Source organism: Equus asinus, chromosome 13 (genome assembly GCF_041296235.1).
Source record: "Equus asinus isolate D_3611 breed Donkey chromosome 13, EquAss-T2T_v2, whole genome shotgun sequence".
Lineage (NCBI taxonomy): Eukaryota > Metazoa > Chordata > Mammalia > Perissodactyla > Equidae > Equus > Equus asinus.
Window position 1 is genome coordinate 51536717 of NC_091802.1, and position 8821 is coordinate 51545537.

General features: G+C 40.7%; 1 pseudogene; it reads right to left on the minus strand.

Moving 5' to 3' along the window:
• Positions 1 to 2666: 2666 nt before the first annotated feature.
• Positions 2667 to 4260, minus strand: LOC106830393 (tumor protein D54 pseudogene; annotated as a pseudogene).
• Between the last annotated feature and the right edge of the window lie 4561 nt (positions 4261 to 8821).

The following is an 8821-nucleotide window of genomic DNA, read 5'->3' on the forward strand; positions in this document are numbered from 1 at the left end:
AGGGAACTGCACAAAAGCATGAACACTAGCAGATGACAATCACTGGAGGTCACCTCGGAGGCTCGCCATCAAAGAGTCTTGTGTCAATTTTAACTTATTTTAAAACTTGATATTATTTTCTTTTGCAAAATAGTTCTTCCTTAACTCCTATTTAATAGTAAATGGACCACCAATCTAGGTTTTAATAAAATCATTGTCGTTAACTAATCTTCCATGTGTATAGTAGTTGAGATTTGACAAAATATTTTACACTTATCAATCATTATTATTTATTAAACGCTTATTCTGCTCCACACAGTCTCTACAACAATCCTGAGCTCAGAACAATAGATCATGAAATTGAGGCAAAAAAGGTTAATTAATTTGCCTAAGTTCACATGGCTAGTAAGAGATGGGGACAAATTTGCATCCAGACTGAAATAGCAAAGCCAACATGATCAGATCAAAATCCTGGAAGAAAACAAGGAGCACAAACAAATTGGGAAATTTTGAGTGAGTTTCATAAACAGATTATTACAGAGGTGAAGGTAGGGTTAGAACCTACAATAAAGGATGATTTAATGTCTGGGGCAAACGACAGACTATTACCTTAGGGATGTGGAGAGGTAGCAACTACCAGAAGTTAGAGATAAACTATGCTAAGAAGACCTCTGATGATAGTTATGAAATTGTTAAAGGGACACAGATTATAGAGGGTGTATGAAAAGATAAATACTCTGATATTACTTTCTTCCCACCCACCCAGTGCCTCCTCTTAGCCAAATTCAACCAGAAGTCAGAGTCAAGGGTGCCTTTTGATGCAGTCTCCATATGGGTTGAGTGAAACATGTTGGAGAGAAGATCTGGAAATACCCAACATATCTACCATTATCTACTTTGTTGTATGCTTTCCCATTAGCTCAGTTAACTTCACAATCCTGAACATAATGAAGAAACTGAAGATCAGAGAGGAGAATTCATATGCTAAAATTTCTACAACATGGATGTGGTCAGATCAACACTTAAACATGAGCATCGAATTTTAAGACACTTCAGAGTACTTTCTTTTGTACAGAATATCCCTCAGGAAAGGTCAAGCTCCTGGCAGAAAAGTGGGTAATTCAGAATTAATTATAGTCTATCATATTTCAGTAATGCTTCCTATTGCCATATATTGTTGCCGTTGCTGCCATATATTGCTGCCATCACTGCCAATTTCTTCTTCGTATCCATGTTAGTAGTGACAAGTATGGAAATATATCGTGGATTCAGTCTTAACACCTGGTGTCATCTAGAAGTGGTCTTTTCTGACGGTGGCTTGAGTAGATTATGTCAGTGTTGAGCTGTGGTTAGTTATGGAGCCTCCCATTTGTAGTATGTTCTTCTTAGCTTCATTGCCCAGTCTGTAAAACTTCATTAATCTTTGTTTTCTGTTTAACATTCTAAAATTCCAGATACCTGTAACAATATCTGGTATGTATTAAATGTCCGATGAACAACTAAACGGATGAAAGAACAATCAAATAAACAAAGTTCCTCTGATCCCCAACTTTCTTGTCCAGACCCTAGCTAAACTCTAGTGCCCCCATCACCACCACCATCACCGTTATCACCATTCTCATTGTTATTTTTAGCTTATACCAGATGCTGGGTACTGTACTAAGCACTTTACACTACCATCTCAACATCATGATTTCAACAACTTTCTAAGATTTGTTACCTTTCTTTTATAGTTGAAGAAACTGAGCCTTAGCAAAGTTAAATGAATTGGGCAAGATCATGCGTCTAGAAAATGGTAAAGGCAGAGTTTGAAGCCAGTTAGAGTGCCTCTAGAGTCTACACATTTGACTACTGCTCTACATTATCTCTATCCCACCAGCTCATCAATGAAGTTCGGGCGTGAATAAACAATTACCTGAGGCTACATTACTGTTTGCTATATTTAAAATTATCATTCATAACTTGGTTTTTCTCCAATTATTTTTTCCTGTCTACTAGAGAGTAGCTTCCTCTGTCTTTTGACTCTTGTTTTGTTACTAGAGATTGCTTGAATCATTCTTGGGAATAAAGCCTCTTTTTTTTTTTTTTTTGATTTTTCCCATAATAAAGGAATGCTTTATTGACAAATTACCCATTATTTACTTTAAGGAAAAGCTAAATCAGTTACTACCCATGCACCCTGCCTTCTCCTGACACCCCAACTGAGAGACTCTACCCCAGAGAAAGAACGCTGAGTGCTCTTCCCCTGGCACAAGCATGGCCTGCAGTCCTCTCGGGGGTGTCTGAAGTGACCAGCACACACTCAGCACCGGAGAATTCACTGCCATCTCCCAGAAGCAGATACCCACAGCAGGTGCAGATGCAAGTGCAGGCAAGGCCTCTGCCTGCTAAGAGCCAGTAAGGCACGGAGCTGCCCCTCCAGACACACCCGACATGTGGGGCCCTGGGTGAGAGGTTGCTGGGGCATGGCAGCTTCAAAATGGGAAAGAGATCTTTGTGGCTCTTTGTGAAAGAGAAAAGGTGACAGCAGAGTTCCAGCAGACCTCAGTGCCCCAGCCCCGACCTGCCCTGTAGGGTCCGTCTGGTGCTGGCTTGTCCCCGGCTGGAGGCGCTGAGCAGTAACATGCCTCAGGAGCTGGCCCGCACAAGGGCACCTCAGCAGCACTGCAGAAGGTGCTGCTTTTCTTTCTCCTGTCCCCCACCCCCAACCCCAGAGGCCCAGGAGCTCTTTGGCCAGCGGAAGTTGCCACAGTTGTTGCGAGGAGAGAGAAGCAAGTTTCATATACTGGGATAGTGTGTCAGTGAAATAAAACACACCACTGGGACAGGCATGCTGCCACTTGGGCTAGATGCAGAATTCTACATAGTGCACAAAACCCCTAAAGAACCCTCATTTTTATATATAAAAACATTATAAACCAATAAAGCATAAGGCGATGTAAGGCTTGTATTTCAGCTTGAGTCCAAAGAAATAATATTTTCTAACTATCACACTAAAGCTGCTTTGCTTAGTTTTAATTTTTGAAAACTCCACTGCATTTAAAAGATAAAGAATTTGCTTTTGTTAAAGCTAGATCATTAGTGTAACAATCAGGCAGCTGCTGATAATCAGTTTCTTTTCTGGAGGGTTTCAGAAAATGGACAGTTTTCTCGTTTAGCATCTTGAAATAAAAACTGCAGATTAGGTAGGGCTTTCTGGATGACTCTTCCCTCTGTGACTTAGGGAAGGAGTTAGGAAATACTACTTATTTTATACTTATCGCTCTTCCCATTCTTTCAACATTCTGATGAACTAACCGGTTCCCAAAGGGAGCTTGGGCTTTGGCTCAAGATGCCGTGGGACCTGCCACCCTGTCCACTTCCCACACCCCGGGAAGGACACACAGTGACCTGCTGCATCTACCAACTTTAGTGTGAAGCATCTGTGTACCAGACTGTGTTCTCCAACTCATGTGAGCGCAGCGGCCACGTCTACGTGTGGATGGCAGGACTGTCCTCAAAACCAGCTCTTGGCGCTCACCAGCTGCCCGGCCGGCTGCTCCGCTGCGCAGAGGTGCAGTTGTGGCGATGAGAGGGTACTTGCATGTGTTCCATGGCCGGGCGAACCTGCTACGGGCTTAGAAAGGCGTATGATCAGGCAGGGGCTTGTCTCCACTCCCAGTCGGGGAGGGAAGGTTGTCACTGCCATTCTCTTTGCCACCCACAACCTTAGACTTTATGGTCCCAACTCGGTCTTCAAACGACTTGAAGGTTGCAGAGTTCCTCATGTCTCCTAGCTTCCTGCTGATGGCAGAGCCCATGGTAGACAGGGCAGCTGAAGTCTTCTGTCCCGCCTGAGAGAGAGTCTCCTGAGTCTTGTAGAGGTCAGACTGGGTCACTTTCTCATTCCACTCTCCAAGTTTCTCAGAAGTTTTCATATAGGCGTTAAAGACCTGCACATCATGCCAGCTCCTGGACAGGTTCTGCTTCAGGCCCTCCAAGGCAGAGAGGCCCAGCTTCCTTTTCAGCTCTCCACAATGTCTCTCCTTCGCTGCCAGAACCTGGCGCAGAGTGACAATTTCTTCTTCCACCTTTGCGAGCTCAGCCATGAGCTCCTCCTCCTCAGCCTCCGACAGACCCTCCACAGCAGGAGTCTGGGCAGCCACCGCCGTGTCGACAGGGACATCTGTCATGGAGTCGGACAGCAGACCTTTGTTAGGAAAAGTCAGGTTGGTATCTGGACCTGCGGAGTCCATGTTCAAGCGGCGGCCGGGTTGCAGCTGAGGCCGGGGCTGGGGTCGCGGGCGCCATGGGAGCCGAGCGCGCCGCACCGGGAGCCACCCGCCGCGTGCACACAGCCAGCGGAACTCTAAAGCCTCTTTTGAGCACAACACTGGACATTCTGGAAAAAAACCTGAGGCAGGAATCTCTGGAGCCTTTTATTCTTCCAAGCTGCCAGGCCACTTGGGCCCATTGTCTTTCTTTTATATGATCCTTGGATCCCAGCATATTCCACATTCATGATTGCCCAAGGTATTTCGAGTTCAGTGGGGCACTTTGCTGCTTAGATTGCTTTTTACTTTTTATAGAACAATTTAAAGAATTAAAGCATCTTAGAGATAGAAAGAAAGTGCCTACACCATGGTTGGCCTAGACAATTCATTGTCATGAAACTGGAATAAAGGACTTGTAAAATAATCTTTTTGAAATGGTCTTAGTTACCAGAACCAGACACATTTGCAAATGCCCACAGTTGACATTCTGGTACTTGGGTTTAGTAATCTGAAATTAAATTTGTTCATCACTTAGGTTCTGAATCTTTCCCTAGGAGAGAGAAAAAAATCTCATCGGTCTCCATGGCATCACATCTCATTTTTTTTTTAGTTTTTTATAGATTAAAACCCAATTTCCATCCCTCATGATGATTCAGGCTGTGTCTATACTACGCCAACACAACTGGTTAAAAAGGGAAAAATTCTGTGTAATAATGGTGGAGCTTAGTTGACCAAATTCTAAATAAAGTAAAATTCCATCTATTAGGGAGTCTTAGAATTGAGACATGCCAGATTCTTAGGATATCTGTCAGTATTTGGCATCTTTCAAAACTCTAACCTGTTTAGAAATTCTTCTAAATAGTTAGATTTATATCCAAACAATACTGTATACTAGATATCTTGAAATGCACTCCAGTGTGAAACATCTATAAATACTAAATAAAATATAAGAACTATCACCAGAGGTCAAAAGATGAAGAGAGAGCTTGAACCCTAGAGTAAGCTGCCACTTACTATTTGGCTGTCCCAAGGACTTGGGCTTAATGAATAAACTGGAAGAGAAGAGAGGTCTTCGGCCCAATAGAATGTGGGAAGTTGGATCTGGCACCTTCAAATAAAATCAGATTTTTGAAGGATTACACCTTCAGTGATTGAGTACAATAGAAAATGTCTGCCCACCAGCTTAGAGCTATGACACAGAATCTTGGTTTTCTTATTCTGGCTCTGTATTAGAGGGGGAGGATAAAGAAAAACTCTCCTCTGAGAGCTCGTAACAATAACCCAGCCTTAATGCAGATTTGGCATACAAATTTCTACTACTTGAATGGCCCTGGAATCCTAAGTCAAAAAAATCGGCATGTGCACGTGTACACACACAATAGACCCAGTTGAATATCTCTGACAGAAGTTAAAACAAACAATTTTCAGGGGTATTTTCAAATCGTGTCACATAAAATTCCTCTACATACATCCTCCTCAAACATAAGTAAATAATAGAAAATAATAAAATACTCTAGGGCTTGTTACTTGAAGAATGGCATGTGGACCAACAGCATCAGAATCTCTAGGGAGTTTGTTAGAAACGAAGAATGTCAGGTCTTACCCTAGACTGATTGACTCAAATCACACAGTTTTACAAGATGTGTATATGATTCAAACATATATTAAAATTTGAGAAGTACTGCTCAAGGAAACAAGCCACTATAAGGATGATCTTGCACGAATAACATGCCTGACTTTCAAAAATATTCAACAGAGGAATTATTGGATGCAGACTTAAAAATATATGTATTTGGAATAATTTAATAAAGAAATGACAGATCAAAATATATGAAACAAAACATTATAGCATTGACAAAAACCTAGGAAGATATTCATCAATGGAAACCATCGTTACATAGGTATTGGAATTAAACTCAATGTAAATAAACAGAAGATAAAGCACAACTGGAGAGAGAATTAGTGAACTAGAAGGTAGATCTCAAAAAATTATCCAGAAAGTGTGCAAAGGCAAAATCAATGACATAAGAAAGAGAGATCAAGAGACATAGAGAAGATCCATTAAATGTTTAAAAAGCATTCCAGAAGGAGAGAATAGAGAATAAAACATATAATAGGCAATATTCACAGAGAAAAGAACTTTCCAGAATTGTTTAAAGACTCAAATCCTTGCATTCTGGAATCAAAATACATTTAAAGCAGTATTCAACAAAAAGCAATTCACAATTAAATCATTAGAAAATAAACTATACAACCTCAAAGACAAAGAGAACATCTTAAAAATATCAAGAAAGAAAAAATAGGTTACCTACAGGTGAAGCCCAAATACAAGAATAGAAAATTTCTCAACAGAAACAACTAAATTAGAAGGCAGAGGAATATCTCTCTCAAATGAAAGAAAAAAGTAACTCTTAACCTCAAATTTCATGCCATACTCAACAACTCCAAGATAAGCATAAAATAAAGATGTTTTTCAGACATCAAAACCTGAAATTATTTATTACCGGCAAACAATACTAGATGGACCTCAAGCCTTGCTGCAAACTGTACCTCCTGGACCAGAGCCAGCAGCATGGATGTTACCTGGAAGGTGTCAGAAATGTAGCATCTCAGGTCCCACTTAGAACTTCTCCAACTTCAAAGTGGCTGTAAGTCACCTAGGGATCTTGTTAATGGGAAAATTCTGATTCATTGGGTTTAGGTCCTGAGATTCTACATGTCTACTAAGCTCCCAGGTGACATCTATGCTGTTGATCCAATCACCACATTTTGAGTAGGAAGACTACTCAGGAAGGATATTGTACCTACCTGGAAAGAATTAATTATCCAGAAGTCATGGCGAGAAAAAGAATTGTTAAACGTGTGGATAAATCTAGACAAATGTTCACGTAAAACAACAACAGCAGCAACTAATTTAATAAAGAAAACCATGTGTAAATAAGGTACTGGAAAACAATGTTGTGTAAGATGGGGACAAGATAATTCTAGTTAAGACTTTTTCTTTTGAGGAAGATTAGCCCTGAGCGAACTACTGCCAGTCCTCCTCTTTTTGCTGAGGAAGACTGGCCCTGAGCTAACATCCGTCCCCATCTTCCTCTACTTTATATGTGGGACGCCTACCACAGCATGGTGTGCCAAGCGGTGCCATGTCCGCAGCTGGGATCCAAACCAGTGAACCCCGGGCTCCAGAGAAGCAGAACATGCGAACTTAACCACTGCACCACCTGGCTGCCCCCCCCCACCATAGTTAAGTATTTTAAAGTCTTCAAAATATGGGGGCGAGTGTTATTGATTGGTTTTTGCCTGTTGAAGAAAGTAAAATTGTATCTATAGCTTCATAAGCAGTAGATGGTAAATGTATAATATATATTTTTTTACTTTTTATCAGCAAGTACTACTTTATCTCAGCCCACCATATTCTTTATATTAAATAATTTTTGTGTTCAGAAACCCAGCTACTGTGGCATGCTTCTGTCCTTTTGCTTCTCTTCTCTTTATCCTCAGTTTTCAAGAAAGTATAGACTAAAATGAATGCTTCCATTTCATTACTATCTACACACTCCTTAAATCCATGCCATTTGGCTTCCTCCTTTACCGCCTTAAAAACCTCATTGTTAAAAGTCACCACTGATACCCTAGTTAGATAACTCAATGGCTAATTCTTTGCTAAGCTTTGTCAATTTCTCTAGAATCTTGCTACTCCAAGTGTGGTCTATTGACCTGTGCCAGCAGCAGGGGCAGCAGCATCACCTGGGAGAGATGCACTGCTGTAAAATGTTTGACATTGTGAACCACCCATGAGTGCTTGAAATTTTCTTATTTTATCATCCTCATTCCTTTTTACCTTCTTTTTTTTTTTTTTAAACACCATCTCTAGCTTATTTTTCTCCTCTCATTGCCTAAATACAGGTATTATCCAAGTTCTTTATCTCGGTCCTTAATCCCCACCCCTACTTCCTCTTTCTTTCTCTCTCTCTCTCTCTCTCTTTAGATAATCTACTCCAGTTAATGACTTCCATTATCTTCCTAGATTGTTAATTGGTTCACTTCAGAATCATCTAGGCTATTTGTTAAAAGTAAAATTCCAGGTGCCCCTCACTGGAGCTTCTAAACCAGCAGGTCTAATTTAGGACCAGAAGTATGCATTTTTAAAAGCACCCCCACCAGATAATTCAAATGCAGCCAGCTCATATTTGTTTTATCTAATTAAGTTGTTGTTGAGGTAACGTTGGTTTAGAACGTTATATAAATTTCAGGTGTACATCATTATATTTCGACTTCTGTGTAGACTACATTATGTTCACCACCAAAAATCTAGTTGTTGTCTGTCACTGTACATATGCCCTTTCACCTCTTTTGCTCTCTTCCCTTCCTTCTTCCCCCATTGTAACCACCAATCTATTCTCGGTCTATGTGTTTGTTTATTGTTGTTTTTTAATCTTCTACACATGAGTGAAATCATATGGCATTTGGCTTTCATTGTCTGACTTATTTTGCTTGGCATAATACCCTCAATGACCATCCATGTTGTCACAAATGGCAAGATTTCATCTTTTTTTTGTTTTTTACACAGCTGAGTAGTATTCCAT